Source organism: Dromaius novaehollandiae, chromosome 19, assembly GCF_036370855.1.
Source record: "Dromaius novaehollandiae isolate bDroNov1 chromosome 19, bDroNov1.hap1, whole genome shotgun sequence".
NCBI lineage: Eukaryota > Metazoa > Chordata > Aves > Casuariiformes > Dromaiidae > Dromaius > Dromaius novaehollandiae.
Genome location: NC_088116.1, coordinates 1,624,863 through 1,643,055, shown reverse-complemented (window position 1 = coordinate 1,643,055; position 18,193 = coordinate 1,624,863). Strand labels below are relative to the sequence as shown.

The 18,193-nt window shown below is 38.2% G+C and overlaps 1 protein-coding gene across 28 annotated transcripts in view; it reads right to left on the bottom strand.

The window, feature by feature from the left end:
* Nucleotides 1-18,193, bottom strand: part of NOS2 (nitric oxide synthase 2) — a 91,775-nt gene that overhangs the window by 30,358 nt on the left and 43,224 nt on the right. For 20 of the 28 annotated variants that reach the window (XM_064523026.1, XM_064523031.1, XM_064523040.1 and 17 more), the window contains 3 exons: nt 13,995-14,176; nt 13,286-13,378; nt 2,506-12,022 (listed from right to left, as the gene is read on the bottom strand). The gene's annotated coding sequence lies outside the window, so the exon portion shown is untranslated. The remainder of the gene's footprint in view (nt 1-2,505; nt 12,023-13,285; nt 13,379-13,994; nt 14,177-18,193) is intronic. The other 8 variants (XM_064523019.1, XM_064523023.1, XM_064523027.1 and 5 more) reach the window with 6 other exon arrangements.

Genomic DNA, 18,193 nt, shown 5'->3' with positions numbered 1-18,193 from the left:
AGTACTCGTTATCAAAACGGAGGGCTCCCTCCTGCTGAAATCTCCACAGTGTTTGGAGCAGTTGCAACTGCTGCAGCAGTTGATCTGCTTAGGGCAGACAAAGAATCACTAGGCACCTTGCTCATTTGCTCCAAAAGCCTAAAATGGCACCTCTAAACACTCCATATCAAATACAAAGAAAATACACCATTTCAAACTATTTGAGCTGCATATTTACCACATCTTTCTTTCTATCAACCCCTAATAGCCACACATATACCCAAATCTCTGGAATTTTTCTCTCCTAATTGATTTCTTCTGAACGACCAACAGGAAACTTCTCAAAAACTGCCTAATATGTTATGTCAATGCTATCCCAGACTGCTTTTCTATCTGATAAGAAAGGGGACCAAAAGTGCGGGTAGATCAAGAACATTTCCCAGCTCTAGAAATACTAAATGCCATTCTGCTGACCACATTATTAATCCAGCTTTTGCACCCAGCCTAGCTGTAGTTTTACATTATCACTAAAGCTACAAATAAGCCTTCTCTTATGAAACAATATTCTAGAAAACTTCAGATCTGGAAATGCCTGAGGACAGCTCTGTAGAGCCTCACTTTTTAGTAGTGGAGTCCCTCCTCACAGACTACCTGTCCAATGTAATGCACTTCTTGTTGCAACAAATAACATTTCTTTGGGGTCAATTTCAGTTTGACAGACTTAACTTTATCGGAAATGTTTTAAAATTTTCTCAGTTTTGGTGACAGCCTATCATGAACCATCATATGATCTCTATGTAAGGCCTGTCAGAGAGAGGCATTCATTATGCAAGCATTTCCAATCTGTCAGCTGCATGATGCAAAGCAAAAGTCATCTGCTCTATCTCATCCTGGAATACAAGTTTTTCTTTGATTCTTTGGGTTCAAATATACTTGTCAATACCTATTTCTAAGAGTCAGTATGAAAAATTTCATAGAAACTGGTATATCTGTTTTTTGTAAAGGACAGGGGTTGCTTTAAATGGCTTCTAAATTTAGTTTTATTTAGTCCACTGGGAATCTGTCCTGCCATCCTATTTTTCCTGATCAGAATTACTAGAAGACCTTCCTGACTCAACCACTCAGTCAATCACAGGCATTTTCTCTTATTACGACCTGCAACAGGAATGTATCAGGTTAATGAGTTCACTTCCCCTCATATCCATCTCTCATCTGTTAAGTGTAGTACACGAGCTCTGAGATCTCTTTGCTAGAAAGGAAGAACAATTCTCCTTTCCTAACTAGAAGATTTCTCTATTACTCTTTTTCATTGAAACATAAAGCACTCTTGTTGGAACAATTTCAATAAAATTCACATGCTTATCTCCCATCACTAACCTATAAGCCTCTAACTTCCTTTATACTAGCAACTACCTACTCAAGGTGTTTTTTCTCCCCACACACAAAGTATCAAACCCTGGTCCGTGTGGCTTAGCTGCTATGTCCTACACAAAATCACACGTTTGATCTTTGTACCTTCAGCTGCCTCACAATGTTCCCTGGATGGAGAAAGGGGTTTTCACAGGCAGTTTTATGACCCTGTCTGAATTACCTTCTATTTATGAGCCTTTTTACTGGCAGAATATTTTATAAGTTTTTGCAAAGCACTATGGTTAGTCCAGTCTTGCCTAATACTACACAATTTTCAGTATGTTTGCCAAAATTACATCATATTTTCAAACAGCTCAGAGTGAAATCACCTTCTCTGTCAATATAAAGCTAGTGTTAGAGGGTTTGTGGTAATGAGGCTAGATCTCCTTTAATAGCAGCTCTTTCCCTTTCACTGCTAAGACAGACTGCTTCCATGGCAAATTCTTCAGCTTCTTCAGAGTATTGCTGGTCTCTTTTCATTGATTTTGAGCTGCAAGTTCAGCTAAATACATATAAATTGAAGCACTGACAATTTGCCCTGTCTCTATTGGGTATACCAGAAAGAAAGCTTCTGCAGATCTGCTGCCAGTGCCAATTCATGGTGTAAATCTTTGGACTGATTCAGGAAACTTGGTCCCTTATCACAAATCTAGATAAAGACTTCACTCTGACATTATACTCGCACTATATCTTCTATGTGATTTTTCTGTTTTGCTCATCATCCACTGATTACATGAATTGCAGAAACATTCATCCTAAATTGTCAATCAGTAGAAATCCAGCAATGTCTTTTACTTGCAAACTCCCATTCAGGCAATGCAGCTAAAAGGGGATCCTTGCTTGCATCCTGAATGCTTTGTCACTTCACTACATATAAAGGCGCTTCTTAAGAATACGTCCATTTGGAGATTATTTTCACACATATGCTGACTCAGGTTCTCTACAGCTGAATGAAACAAATGTTTCCTCAATGGGAACTGCCTACTAGCAAAACTTACATGTAGGTAAACTTTAGGCAGTTGCTGAATTATGGTACATTGAATAGTGCTGTGACTTATTGAATATTCCTTGAGATGCAACTCCAGTGACTGAAATGAAGTCAGTAAAGAAACTTACATGATATATTGGACTATAGGAAAATTTAGGCTGGAAAGAAATTTAGGTTCATCTAGACCAGCCTCCTGCTCTAAACAGGGTCAGCTGTGAGGTCAGACGAGGTTGTTCAGGGCTGATCCAGTGTGGTCTTGAAAATCTCCAAGGAAGACGACTGCCTAGGCAACGAAGAACTTTGTGAGTTCTGCATCTTCTTTCACAGTTGAACAAGAGACTTGGTAAGTCATATTAGCATTGTAGACCTCAAACATAACATGCTAACCTAATATTAGTATCATCCAATTTTATCACAAAACAAGTCAGCATTAGTCAGCTAAAAGTGGTATAACGTCTATCTACTTGATTAGAGAGTTATGTAGATATGTTAGTAGTTGTTTGGCACTTTGAGATCCCAGCATGAAGTACCTATAAACTGTGATACTAAACTTTGAAAGCCTTTACTCAGCTGTGCTAATAAAACTGACTACTGTAGTTTCTGTAAAATACACACCAGTACCCAAACATGCAAGACAAACATAATCTTTGCCTCAGAGATCTTACATTATATGACAAGCAGGTGGAAGAAGTTATACAGTTAAGCCTTCCTCCACTTTTTATAAAAGTACATATGGGGGGAAAAATGGGAATTAAGTACCAAGGTTTAGATAGCTCAAGAGCATTAAATGTCAAACACAAGGCAGGCACAATTAAAAAATCTGTGCTGAAATTACCCATGCTGCAGTAGTTGAGTGCCTAATAGTCATCATGATACTAGACTTCCCCCCTCCCCACTGCAGTGTAGTAAAAGATGTGGATATCCATATTGTGCTGCTTTGCCCAATCTACTTTAAGATCTCCAGGCTGGGAACATTTTTAGCTTTGTTTTTGCTTTGGCCAGCAAATAAAAATACTGATTATTCACACAACTCTGGAGTACATTGGCAGGGAGGATGGTCTTTGAAGCTGCATTTGTAAGGGGGAACACCACCTGGGAATTAGAAATGTCACTATTGAAAAACAGAAAAATAACAGATGTGAAAGAACCTGTGTTGATATAAAGTAAGGTCAGATTCGAGAAAGTTATGGACCAAATAATGAAGTGGGCTAAGTCATAGGGTTTTGTCTATAATAAGTAGTCCTAGCAATAACATCAAAGGATTGTTACAGATTAATTAGCAGGTACTATTATTATCCATAACAATTTTCATCTCTATTCCCAAAAGGATAGGATAAAATAATGACTTAATGCAGTCTAAATGCTTCATCTAACTATTGCAGTAGGTGGGTATTGCAGCAGTGCCACCCAAAGCAGAAGGAGCTGATGTAGACTGTGTACTTCACTGTTTACAAAGCTTACAGCTTCCTGAGCAACAAAGAACAACAAGACTTTCGGTTGGGAGCATGACAACCAGCTGTTCTTGCCTCATCTTGTGTTTTCATGATGATCAATTTTGGTTTAGTCCTCAGAGACACAGTAGAAGGGAATGTAACGGGGAATTTTCTGTGATTTTCAAGCACTGTCCATACAGTTATAGCAGCTCAAGAGAGCTGCATGGCCAACCCAAGCTGAAAACCAGTAAGTTATTTCCTCTTCTCTTCTCATGCACCATCTTGGCCAGCTCCAGTATGAACAGGTAGTTCTTAAGACTTAATCACCATCTGAGAATTTTCCAAAACATGTTGTTCATCTTTGTGGTTGTGCATCTGGGCATCAACATATCTTGGTGTTTATAGTTGATTATGTGCATTACTCAGGTAAATGACAAAAAAAGTAACACCATCCCGGAATACGATATATCACTAAAAATGTAAATTACACATTAGAAAATGTTACTGTGCAGATAGTGAATTATGAACCCTTCCATGTAATCCAAGGGGACAAGACAGAACACGAAGCAGAAGTCCAGAGAAGTGATCCTATTTGTGGCACTTTATATGGCAGCACAGTGAAATATGTAAGACTTAACACCAAGCGTAATTTTTAAGGTCTCTCAAGTCAAGTACCTAAAAACAACTTGAGAATTACTTTTGAAAATCTCGCCATAAAACCACAACCTACTCTGAGATACTTCAGCTTATACAGAATAAATTCTGCAGAATTCTTCAGAGATAGAAGCCTCCAAGACTCAGTAGGTGTTTCTACGTTCTATACTGCAAATGGCAATTAAAGACACCTTTGGCAATGAATAAAAAGAGGAGAAAACACAGAAAATAAAAGAGAGCAGCCTTTGCCGTTGCACAACTGTGGAAAACCAAATAGTCTATTTTTAGGCGTGAAAATCAACCCTCACATCACTGCATAGCAGGGAGGTGTCTCCAGCAAACACAGTCATTGCTGTGCCTGCCATCATGATATAATATTTTCCAGACTACTAACTTCTCTTTGATGTTTGTTTTGAAACACAGTGTTTTCCTTGTTCCTTGTTTCATATCATCTGAGATACAATTGACTTTCTTTGGATGAAATGACCATTAAGAAAATGAAAGTAAAACTCAAAGTCCTTGGATCCTGTGTGATGTTACCAAATACAGAACATAAGTCAACCTAATCAGTTGCAGAGTTTATTACCAATTTTATCTTTTAAAATCCACTTTTAAAATCCATTCTATACAACAGCAAAAAATATTAATCAAAATACCATCATTTTTAAACTTCTTTCAAGAGCATGGAAGGATACCAATGACTATGCAAAGATGAAGCTGTAAAAGGACATAATATGCACTAGCTTTTAAACAGATTAAGTTGAACCATAGCAGAAAGAAGCACACAGGTAATGAGGCAGTTCAACCTGATGGTGTGGGGTGGCAGCTGGAAAAGATTATTTTACATGAGATAGTGAAGCATCGAAATAAAGCTTGCTCAGATGTCATTGACTCAAATAAATCAGGCTAATCCTTTTCAAAATGGATTAATGCAGAATAAAAAGGCAGGTAATTTTGGAGAAAAAGTAACCAAAAAGCAAACAAAAATGTATTCAGTGTTGTTGCAAAGTACTATCTCCTCTAAAACTCAAGTTATTCCTAACTTTTCATGTACAGGCATGCCAAAAAAGTCCAAATTCTCAAAGGAATCTTGAGACATTATTGCCATTGAGTTCAATGACATTTTGGTGTGCACATAACTAAGGATCTTGGCGGAACTGATCTGCTCAAAAGGCACCCAGGTTGATGGGGACTAAATGGGAACTTAACTTAGGACACCAAATTCCTAGGTCAGAACAGTAAACAGCAGGTACAGAATTCTCCTCTTTGTACTCTACTCCCTTAAGTGTGCAAGATTACCCACCTTTTCAAGTGTGCAGCATCAGGGACCTCTCAGACCAATGACACATGCATATGTTGTTAAGCTCTTAACTGCAAATGACAAATGTGTCATTCAGCTTATGAACTTTTAAAAACTATTTAAAGTATCAGCAAACACAGCTATGAAAAAAACAGAAAATATGCTTCAAAGAACAGGTTTTTTTTTTTTTAAAGTTGATGTGTCTGCCCAGATCAATCGCAAGCTGAAAGGAGTACTTGATGACTACTGTGTATTTCAGTTAACACTATTTCATAAAACCTGGCTTGACAGAAGTATAAAGATAAATTAAACCAAATAATACAAAAGTTGAAAGATGCACCAGCTGGCTCATGCTCAAGAATAAATACCCTGCCTCTGAACAGCAGGAAAAACTACACTAAAGTAACTGACCAAGTGGGCAGGGCATCAGCGTAAAGCCATTTTCATGTGTTACTGGCTCACTTTAGAGCACAGTTCTCAACATCAAAGAGGCTGCTCACACATTTTAAATAAACACATGCTATTTTGGATGATGCCAAAGGACATTGCATTGTGCAGGATAAAGCTCTAAAGACTCTTTCTTACATTTCAAGGTCAAGGACTCTGATATTGAATATTATGATACCGAGCATCTGAGACTCACAACCCCTGCACTGTTTGTTCAGTTTGCATCTTATCAGAGCTTTATAGGAAGGCATCCTTTGCAATGCCAAGTTAAAAGCTACTCACAAACATAGAATTTTTTCCCTTCATAAAGATTATATTGAATATTATTTGTTCCTTTCAAAAATAATGTGTACCTGTGTGCTTGTTCCCGGTAGTACCACAGTAAAGATCACTTCCTTGTGGTATTTGAAAATGAGCCAGACACCATAAATGTTTCCTCAAGCATCAAATTCTTCAGCTCATGTGTGGAAAACAATGTCTGTGACATAATGAACCAAGTGAAAGAGTTTACAAAATGCTGAAGCTGAACAATGATTTAAGGAATATTCAGCTATGGACAAATAGTGCTAAGCAAAACCTGGCTTGGGCTGGAAGTATTCTGTTCAGTACCCGTAGGTCTCAAGTAACTTTCAGAGGCAAGAGTGAACTGAAATCAGTAGCATCTCTGGCATAAGAGTGAGACAAGAAATATATACATATCTTTAACCACAGGAAGAGCAGAATACCTTCCTGTAGGTTAGATTAACCACAAATTTCCAACCTTTTCCCATACGCAAACCTGATATTAACAAATTAAAAAAAGGAAAGACTTTCACTACACAGAAAGCTTCCATATGAGGCTCCAAGGTTGGTAACAAGAGCAGACCTTTTAACATTTGTCTGTGGGCTTAGGAACCCATAATACACCTCGCTAATCATAACACATCAACTAACTCACCAATAAACTGTCATTGTTCCAGTCTTTCCAGATATGACACTGCCACATTTGTAATGTACTGATGATTTCCCTACAGTTTCAGCTTTAGGCTCACAGTGTTATATATATAAAAAAGAAATCACAGCACCAAATACGGCTACTAGATACTAGCAAATCTTGAGTTCTATCCTTAGACTTAACCTTGACAAGTCTGTAAACTTAAGCTAATGCCTAAATTTCTCATTTTCCATAGCTGAAATGCGATCTACATAATCAGTTTCTCCATACTTTAAGAATTAAAAGCATGATCCCAATCTACTAAACTTTCAACTGTACACCAAGTCTGTCAACAGTCTTTTCTGTTGTCCTAATATTTGTCTTGCATAGCAAGACTTCCGTGAAACCCTATATGTAGCTTAACAGAGAGAAGTGCTTGTACAAAACCTTTGAACTGTTAATTCCATTCGGCAGTTAAGATTTCAGCAGTAGTGAACTGCTAAAGGAGCATTTACAAAGAGTTACCAACTCAAGACCTTACTAGAAGCTAAACTGATATTTCTAGGATGTAGTTATTACATTCCTGTAAACACAATGAAAACCCTCACACCAGCGCATCACACTGGAAACGGTGCTGCTAACTGAATGCTTATTGCAGGAAAGTCCATCAGTAGGGCCAATAAAAACAGGGGCTTTGATGTGACCTTCTGAAAGGCCCTTAGTTATTCAGCTATTGAATATTTCTTTGCAACCACCATCAGAAGATCCTGAAGGGGACTGACCAGTGAAATACTCCCATACGAGCAGCAGGAATATAGCTACATTTGCGATTGTATAAGCCTTTTCTTCCACAGTACACAGCACTTGGTCCTATTACAGCCATTGGCACATTATCATTAGCACAGCAGCATTAACAAAATACCACACATAGACAGGTACATTGATATATTATATCAGTGTTTTCTCAGCTTGGAACTGGGCTAAGCTCTGCTGGTGCAGAGACACTTCATCTATGACTCGTAGGGCTTACACCAGCACGACTATGTCCAACAGCTGGCCACTAGCAGCCATAAATTAGAAAGACTTCTAATTTAGAATGGACTCTGCTTTTTAATGAAATGTAAAGCAGAAGCAGCAGAAAGTAGATCTGGTTACAGGGAGTTTCTTTGTCTTAGCTGGGTGCCTTGTCCACCAGACTACAGAATCAGAACTGTTCTTCCATTCTTTTACTATGAATGTTTTCTTTCTACAGCTCCAGCACCTGCAGCAGACGGACTCCACCAAACCATGACTGCAATTTGGTCAGCTGAAAGAAACTTACCTGAAAATGCAGGAGTTTGAATCTCCTCACACTGTGTAAGGTAGTGCAAGAGCTCTAGTCATCAGACTACTACATTAAAGAGGTGAGCACAACACCACCATGACCATCTTTAATGCTGAATTTCACATAAAAAGTGGCTTCATTCTGCCTGAGAGATGCCCAATCTCAGAAGTGTTATATATGCCCTGAGCAGTCCCACCTGATTGAATACACTGGTGGAACAGAACAGGTTTTCAGTCTCAGCAAGGCTGAGTGGAAGAGAGGCAAAGTTGCTCAAACTAAGGCGACTCTGGGATGTGATGGAGAACTCAATTTACTGTAGGAACCTTCAGGTCAAACAGGATGTGCCTGGTAAATCAGGGCACCTGCAGTATTAAATGACTTCTGAGCAGAAGTTTACTGTATAATAATTTTGAAATGAAGTGTCTAAGCACTGCCTAAATCCTATTTTAGAGTTCAGGTTCTCATCTACAGCTAGACTAATACAACAATTTTGGTTTCAAATTATGTCACCAAAGAACAGGATTAGTACTACATCTTGAAAGCAAGAAAGCCTTAGCTACGCAGTTGAGTGACTCTTCAGTCCTGCCATTAGAGAAACATGTCCGTCTCAGACATCAGGGATTACTTTCACTATTACAAGGAAGTAAATAGTTGTTCGCATCATGTTTCCCCACTGCCAAGAAAACTGTTCCACAACAGAGTAAATAAAGTTATCTTCACATTACATTTCCATTCTATTAAAAAGTATGCTCTTCCAAAAAATCAGACTGTTTGCAGGAAAAAAAAATGACTCAGACATCGCATCATGCCCTACAACTGAATCACTACTGTCAAAATGCTTAGTCATGATGTCTTCTGACTCAACAACCATGTTCCCTTCTGCACCCTAGAAGGAACTCCATGGTCTATCTATTTCCAAGGACTAAAACTCACAGATCTTGGTCCTGCCATATGAGTCGCATCCACTCACTGTCATACCTCTGGTCTGATGTTCCCACATCTCAACTGGTACCTCAGACATTCGGAGCTGCAGATATGCCGTGGTTACACCTTCCACCTCCTTGGTGCTTTTCCTTTCAAACTATCCATAAATTAAATAACAGGCATATAAAAATTATCTGCATACATAAAACTATCCTATTAAGTAATTGAATAAAACATTGCATCTCACACTACACAAAGCTAGACAATTATAGCAATGGATCATTTTGAGCATACCACATTTAAAGTTCAGGAAACCAGTGTGCTTGCACACACTGTTACTCCTACTGAGGCTTGATTTTTCACTATTGCACTGATAGAAAGTTAGTGCATATCCATACCCCCAAATGGGTCCATCAAATCTCCATACCCATCAAATATATACAGCAGGAGTAAAGTATGGTTCAATTGTTTGCTGTTCTTGATTAAAAGTAGCCCATTCAGACATCTATAATCAAATCTGTTTAAGCTTTTTTATTAAAGCATTGTTTCATATTGTTTATTGTAAAGTATGTTTACAATACCTATGTTTCTATGTTATTGTAAACTGCCAAGGCTGACATTTTCCATGCTTTACCTTGCATCAAACTACTTTAGAAAGTTTAAACCAAAATGGTTGCACTTTGCAAAATGTATTTAAGTAGGAAGAAAAGTGGTTTTCCACACATTAAGCAGTAAAATGCACACAATTTATTAAGAAGCTCTATCACCTTCAGGCTTTATATCTGAAACTAAGCAGAAGGGTGGTCCCTAGCATAAGACCTTAGTATCTTTTGATGTTCCTTTAATGTCAGAAAACGATTTGAGGAGGAGAAAGTGGGGTAAAGGGACTAGATGAGAGAAAAGAGAATTAAGGCAGATGTAGAACAAGAGCTATAGAAGCTGAGGGAATGTGAAATAATGCAGGACTAGAGAGAGAAACAGCAGTAGGGAACAGCACAGGAAGAAATGACAGAGGCAAGAATTCTTGAAAATGAGGGGGCAGGATGAGCAGAGAAAAGGAAGGTGGTTGATACAGCACTTTATGGTATTAATTTTCATATATGTCCACAATTTCTTTTTTTAGCACTCATCTGAAATTATTCTTGACTACCTAGAGCTACTAGATTACTTAAACTTCCTTTGGCTTCTTTGAAATTAAAAAAAATCTGGAGCCTAGAAGAAATCTGGCTACAGCACCTGAGCTGTATTTCTGGAGGTGAGCGCGCTCACCGAACCGGACACGGCAGAAACGACCGAACGCAGCCTCCAGACCAGCCTCCAGATCCCGGGACCTCGGGTGTGCGTGAGCGGCGGGCGCTGCCACCTGGCGGCTGATGGGTCCAAGTACAAATACACGAAAAGGTCACGTCTCGAAAGGGAACTTACCCCTGAATTTTATTTAAGATAGCTGGTATTTCTTTCGAGTTTTCCCTGCTGGAAATCTAGTAGGGCAGTGAAAAGAGGCTCTTTTTAAAAAGGACATGGACAGCCATTTTTAAAGGACATTTATTACATGTTGCAAAAAACTGTGAAAGTCTCTATATTTGTTCAACATTGCACGTTTCTGTGATCATACCAGTGAGCGCACGTAACCTGGCTGAACGGTGTCCGTTTCCATGGGAGCTTAGAGGTCAGTATCACAGGCAACAGGCACCCACCTTTATTTAAAGACAGACAACTAGTTCAAGCACAAATCTGCAGAGCAGAATGAATGTATGCCTGTAGCAGGGACAGGCAAGACATGAGCCTAACCAATTTTACTATCAATAGGAATAGAAATACTGTAGCTCAAGTTTCATATGGGCTTACAACCCTCACGGGTATGTAAGTTCTCCATTCAGCAGCCTATATGTCTTGTCTTTGCTACTTGATTAAAACTAGACCTGTGCTCCAATCGGATGTCTGTTTTACTCTGAGAACATCTCTATGGTCCTGACAGAGGATGGTCCTATGTCAACAGATCCAGAACATCATCCAGACATGATCTTAAATCCACTGGTACTTACACAAGACAACCAAATAAACAGCTTACAAAACAAGTGTATCAAATATTATTAAGATATGCTGGATCCAGGCCTAACAGTATAATGTAGGCCGCAATCAAGTAAAGAGTAATTTGCTCTGACACTCAGTGAGACTTTGTCAAGTTTGGGGCCTTTCAATATAGATCTTTATGCTCAGAGAGTAGTTAAGTTCTTTTAGATGAGACTCGAATTCATCAGATATGAATGACAGGGCACTATATATAATTTGTTAATGACTTGTATTGCATTACACTTTTATGCTCAGGAAGACTTCCTGAGCATAAACCTGTGCTCCTCAAATCTTAGGGAAGTTTGGGCCTTTAGCTAATGTTTGTGATCATACACGCTAATACTTTGAACCTAGACTGTACCTTTTTTATCTACAGTCTCAGACAGCTTCAGAAATACTAATTTAGCTTCCCAATGTCCTGATGAGATATAAGTTATCATTTTTGTATTATCTAGGGAAAAACTACAGGCAATATCTATACTATAACACTGGGCTTATTTCCTAGTAAGTTATCTAAGGATGTATACCAGTGACATTCTTCATCTCCAATCTTCCTCTTCTACTTCTGTTTTTTATACTGAAGAAAAAAAAAAAGTGGTAAGAGTGCATAACTAAAAGTAACAATTCATACCAACATGGAGTCACAACCAGATTCATGATTCACACAAAATTACTTCAGTTTCCTTTAAGTTAGATTGAAGTTTGATAGGCCTTCCCTTTAACATATATACTGGACATAATATAAAATACTGGACATACAATTGCTTCTTGATAGGCACTGTAAATCTGACCCTGCTCTCACTTACACCATTAGAAAACTGTTAACTGAATGTAGCAGACTACAATCTCTGCTGCAGAATCAGAATGAGGCTTTTCATAATTGCAGGAAGAATAAAATCAGATTCAGGCACAGACAGTTATTTACTAGGCTGTAACTGCTGGGATTTGGCTACTGCTAAAATTCTATAGATCTATGACTAATCGGTGTTTGCTCCTGTAATAATTCTCACTTGGGCTTCATGGACTGGCAGAGAGAGACTTTACAGTTGTTTAATAAATTAAATCACAGACACTTAGGGGAAGCAGCACTTTTGACTTGTTTCATTATATGCTGAAAAATTCATGATGACATACTATGTTCTCCAGCCAAATTTAAACCTAAGGAAGTTCAGGTGACTCTCAGCTGTATAATGGAACATAAGCAATCTTAATTCTTTTATCTAAGAATCTGGTTTATCTTTCAAGCTACTTTTCTTCTGCTAGTGTGATCTGTTGATGTGGCCTTTCCAGCACAGAATTTGAGGGAAATCTTTCAGCGCTGCCTTAGAAAGGAGGCAGTTCCACTGGGTGGAAACTACGGCAGGAGCAAAACGACTGTTACAGTTTTGCCACTATGTTGTCTAACCCTGATCTGCACAGCTCAGGCAAGATCTGAGAAAAGAGCATTCTGGGAATCCATGAAAACTGATTAACAGAGGATAGGTTGCTGTTTGGAAAGGAACTGATAGATATCAATGAACTGTGGCTTGCAAAATATTGTGGCTTTTTCTCTATAATAGAGCTATACTAGCCAGTGTTGAACAACGATTTACACAGAGACCAATTTACAGCATAGCACCATTAATACTAAGAAATACAGTTAGTGTATATCAATAATGAAGAGCTTTTAAACAAGAACTATCTCAATCATAAATCCCTAGTGCCTAGGTATTTCCCTTACCCACACTTTTCAATGCCCAGGACAGTAGAACAGTTTGCTGCTCCTAATTTGCTTTCCAGTGTTTTCTTCTTTGATCTGAACCGAGTGAGAGCAAGACTTAGGACTATATGATGCACTTACTTTATTCATGACCCAGTCAGCATCTTCTATGGCTCTTTTAATAATCTGCTGGATTCGCTCAGGGTTGTCTTCATCTGCATGAACTTTGAAACTCTACAACATTTGATCAAAGTGTTACACTGAGTAGCCAACTTAATGCAACAGTTGTCAAAACAAGGATCAGTTTTAAACACCAAAGTAAATAGTTGATAAAAACAAGCTTTTGATCTGAAAAGGTAACAATGTACATTGTAGCAACCTGGCTGTGATCTTTTCATAACAAGCCTTGGTGAAATAATTTCCTATGAAGTATTTCACTCCTTTCATTCATCACCATAGGATCAAATAGCAAAAAGTGCTAAGACAACAAACACAGACTCCCGAGAGCTTCAATGCAGGACAACAAAACAATCTATTCTTACTTAGAAAAGCATCAAGGTACATGTATAAAATTAATAAGCATGTTGCATGCCAATAAATTCAACAGCACCTAAACAAAACCCTGACTAGCAAAGTTTTCTTGAAATTATGCCTGGAACAGTGAAACTAAAAAGGACACAGACAAGACAGCAGATATAATCAAAGGTACAAAATTACTTCCATATGAACTATTAGATAAGATTTACTCAGCTGGGAGGGGGGGGCATGGAATCAGTGACAAGGAACCAATAAGGGTCTGTAACACCATGAAAGATGTGATTAAGTGAATAAGGAATGATTGTTTACTCACTTGACAAAAACAAGAACTAAAGATGGAGGCAAATGAAAACGGAAGGTAGCAGATTCAAAACAAACAAAAGGAGGTGCTCCTTTACACGCTCCCAGTATAATCCTTTGAATACATTCAGGTTTCAAGTTTGCAGATGAGTAGTTTTTTCAGTATCAGGAGTTATACAAAGTTGGTGCAAACAGCTGGAGAAATAAAAGAACACTACAAATTACACTGTGGGAAAAGAAATCCCATTCTCACCTGTCTGATTGCATGCCTGTAATGCTGACGAATATTCTCTTCAGGAAGTTGCTTACAGCATCGAAGCAGGTAACGATATAACTGTAAGGAATTCTGAACTAATTCAGCATTTGGTAGTGGAGCCATTATGTTATTTAGCTGTTAAAAATAAAGATTGAAAAAAATCAAGAAACCCAACAAATTTTTATCAACACCACAAAAATAAGACTGAAAAATAATTTTACAACAATTAAATTTGGGCCTGTAAATTAAAGTTTAGCAGCATAACTTGAAGAAACCTTGAGAAGAAAACACAATATGAAACAGATCAGAACTTGGGTAGTTTATGGAGAGATGGGGTTAGTTTGCATTGATCAAGGTATAAAAATTAAAGTGTACAGTTCATTCAAAGATCACTTTTTTGTGGTAGTATTAAGGTCTGTTTCATTTTAATTTTTTTTTTTCCAGTTTAGAAAGGAGTCCTGGAATATGAGCCAGTATAAATATACAAAAGAGTATCACAGCCCAAGAGGGCTGTCTATTCTCTGAGCCATGATCTCTACACTCATTCACACTTCCAGTGCTTTCACTGAGTGTTCATAAGGGTTCATTCCACATGATTGTTTTGCAAAATTAGGACCCTCATAATTGCTATGAATGGTGTCGGATTTCAACAATATTTCCTAATGTTGTTATTGTCTCAAGGGCACCATGTGAACTGGCTTGCAAATTTCAGGCTTTAATTCAAGGTAACATTTATAAATACAGGGGAAGACATGCAAAAATATTGAGAGCTTTGAAATTTTCCATTTAATGTAACAGCAACAGGAAAAGAATAAATCTAGCAAGTTTCAGCTCCACAACTATACATGTACATTGTAACAGTAAGTCCATCCAAGCTATATATATAAAGTGCTAATCAAATACTGTAAATGAGTTGTCATTTAACAGATGGTTACCATCTGCAAAGAACTAAATTAACATTTGGAAAAAAGCACTTTTACATCATTACTCTTTTAAGAATAAAGATAATACATAAGTAACTGGATAATGAAGTAGGTGTATGGTATTATTTTAGCACCCATTATGATACTTACTCATCATTTAGAATATTTTTTCTCCTTTTCTTAAGTAATTTAAATCTTTTGGCCAAATTTATATCTGAGTAGAACGCCCCAGTAATTGTGTCGTGCTTGGGCTGCTTAGGCTCCAGATGATGAATTTATGCTTTCACCTGAAAATAATTGTTTCTCTCAGACTGCACTAGCTACAGCTGAGTGTAATGACACTGCCAAACTAACTGCTCCTGTTTCCCAGCAGTGCAGCCACAGCTCCGTCTTCGCGCGTTCTGCTTGTGCTCTCTCTCTATATATGATACTGTATAGCACAGTATCCCTTCATGTGACAAATTCAATGTACAATTGCTCCAGGCAGCCATAGCCTGGACATTCCTGCGATGAGTTAAAGGCACGGGATGAATATTCATAGCATGCCTCACAATATAAAGCCTATACTACAATTCAGTATTCATACGCAGACATAATGACAGAAATAAAACAATCCCTTCCAGTGCTCCCTCTTTATAACCCTGGAGGCCTCATATCATACATAGTGAATGCAACAAGTCTTATTTTTAGCAGGAGTATCATGGAGTGAACCATCTAATTCTACAGAAAGTCAAGATAAATGTATAGGATTTTAAATGACCCAGAGGAAATCTGATCTGGGGTCTGGTGGACTAAATAGAAAGCAGTAGTATCATAAAATTCTGCTACTTTTGTGGGTAACTTGGCAAGGGAAAAACAGCACTCTCTTGGATAACAATTTCAATTTCAGGCTTTACATTAAAACAAATTTTAAATTCCAGCTAGAAGCTCATGACCAGGGTCAGACCCTACAGGTCTCAAAGCCACAGGACTGTGCAGTTCTGGTGTCCTGCTAACAGAACAAGTACTCAACTTTTTCAGCCAACTTCAACCATCAAATGGCTCACTCTATCAGTCTAATTCTCCACATCTGCCAGGTTTCAAACCTGTGGATGCATCCCCTTAAAACTTCTCTTCTACCCTTGTCTCCTGTTTCATGGAACACATCTCTTAAATTTGTTATGCTGATAGGAATTATAAGTGTACAACCATCCTTAGGGGATGATCTTTATGCCAGAGCTACGTTTTTATTCATTTAATTAGATTATGGCCCTACATCACCTGTCAAAAAGAATAAACATGACTAATCTACTCACATTCTTTTCATACCAATCCAGAATGGTAATGTGATAGAGGAAAAATGAATTTGATTAGAAGAAGAGTTATACTAACTAGTTAGTGGTCTCTGTGTAGGATACAGTATCAGATTTGGTAGACCTTTTCTGCCTAAATTTCTAAAGCTAATACATAGGACTATCATATATCTGGATTTCCCTACATACATTCTTTTACCACCCAGATGCTATATTCAGCAGAATTTGAAGTTCTGCTAGAGACTTGTGGAGGTCCAGCCGGACCCTAAGTTTGGCTGGGTTGCAAGATGTCCAGAAGCCCCAGGCACGTGCGCTGCACACACACAGATCAGCTGCCCTGCTCACTCGCCGCGCCTCACGCGAGTGAAGCTTCAGATATCAACCATGGGGGCCTGGGCAGAAATGCAGCAACCTTATAAATGTTTCTCTCTACATCGATTGACAGGTAAATTTAGCAGCCAGAAAGAAATAAATGTTACTCTTTCTTAGCAACAGATTCTGCTGATACTACAGTGCTTGGAGCTGTTGTAATTATCTCCCGAGCATCTGCCAGCCTTTACATAGTATCTTCATCTCAAAGCACTTTCTAAAAGAAGCAGAGCCAGCATCCCTGGTTCACACTTCAGGAAACTGAGGAAGAGGGAGGAGGCAAGTGATTCCCCAAGGTTAGCCAGGAGGCCACTGCTAAAAACAAAATTAAAGTCTCATGGGTTCCCTCTGGGAGAGAAATGAGGGAAGAAAAAGAGGAAGGAGACAAACAAATGATTAGTGATCTGTCTCTGGGAATCCAAGTATTCGGTCCAACCCCAACTGGAAAATACATTGGAAATACATAAGGCCATGAATTTGCCAGCTTAAAATAAAACACCACACATAATGGACAATGACATCTTTAAAAAAAATTAATCTATATAAAAGGGGAAGAAGTGCCTGAAGTTGTACAAATGTTTCCTTCTACAGGATAGTTTTCTCCTCATCTGCCATGGAATTTAGTACTTCAAGCATTTTGAAACAGAACAAGATAGAAGCTCTAGGACAATAATATTAGGAGACATTTTAAAATTATCTTTCTAAGCATTTATGTGTATTTCCACAGACCAGAACTTTTTGCAGTGAGGAAACTTTTGACTGTGCTCCTATAAAATGCCCATCTTAATGGGATAGGTACTACTATAATCCACATTTTCAGTAAAATGAGATTTCATCTCAGTCTATAATCATATAGGTATAAATTTGCATACCTCTATAGCAGTAACAGGAGCTGACTGAAAATCTTTAAGGCAAAAGTATTTAAGTATGATTCTTCTGTGTGATCAAAATTAAACAACTCTATCTGAAAAATACATAATAAGCTTTATTCTGGAGATATGGGTCTCTACAATGTCACTTTACTCCTGGTATGAAGCCGCAGTACAAGGTCATGTCTGAGCACCTCATGGTATTGCTTTTTCTGTTCATTACTGAAAGAAGGGGTGAAATCTGTGCTATATCAATTTAACAAAAGACAGATTCAAGAAAAATAACATCCTGTAAAATGAGAGAGCTGTTCCTGTGGCAGAGCATTTTGTCTACAGGAGATGCGAGAGAAACAAGAGCTTTGAAACATTAGCAGTATTATCCGTATTGGAACCGCGCCCACACTCTTCAGCAAGGGATCCAGGCCTTACCATACTGCAGGTATATGTAGATATACACACATGCATACATGTGTTTATATATACATAAAATGAAAGTTTGTGCC